Below are 725 nucleotides of genomic sequence, written 5' to 3'. Positions count from 1 at the left end.
CATGAAAAAAAACATAAGGGGTAACACTGTTGTTTTTCTTTCGTTGACATGAAAAAAAACATAAGGGGTAACACTGTTGTTTTTCTTTGGTCGTCATGAAAAAAAACATAGGGGGTAACACTGTCGTTTTTTATTGGTCTTCATGAAAAAAACATAAGGGGTAACACTGTTGTTTTTTATTGGTCGTCATGAAAAAAAACATAAGGGGGTAACACTGTTGTTTTTTATTGGTCGTCATGAAAAAAAACATGAAGGGTAAAACTGTTGTTTTTCTTTGGTCATCATGAAAAAAAACAAAAGGGGTAACACTGTTGTCTTTGTCAAAAAAAACATAAGGGGTAACACTGTTGTTTTTCTTTGGTCGTCATGAAAAAAAACATAAGGGGTAACACTGTTGTTTTTCTTTGGTCGTCATGAAAAAAAACATAAGGGGTAACACTGTAGTTTTTTATTGGTCGTCATGAAAAAAAACATAAGGGGTAACACTGTTGTTTTTTATTGGTCGTCATGAAAAAAAACATATGGGTTTACACTGTTTTTTGTTATTGGTCGTCGTGAAAAAAAACATAAGGGTAACACTGTCGTTTTTTATTGGTCGTCATGAAAAAAAGTATAAGGGAAATAATAGAAATACACACATTCATTTTACTGTCATGTATATCCTCTTTATTGATGATTGATTTTTTTGTTTTCTCGTTGCGTCAGTGGTGCAGTGGAGTGAACTC

This window comes from Gadus macrocephalus, chromosome 12 (genome assembly GCF_031168955.1).
Source record: "Gadus macrocephalus chromosome 12, ASM3116895v1".
Lineage (NCBI taxonomy): Eukaryota > Metazoa > Chordata > Actinopteri > Gadiformes > Gadidae > Gadus > Gadus macrocephalus.
The sequence above is the reverse complement of the archived record's forward strand: the minus strand, read 5'-3'. Positions refer to the sequence as shown.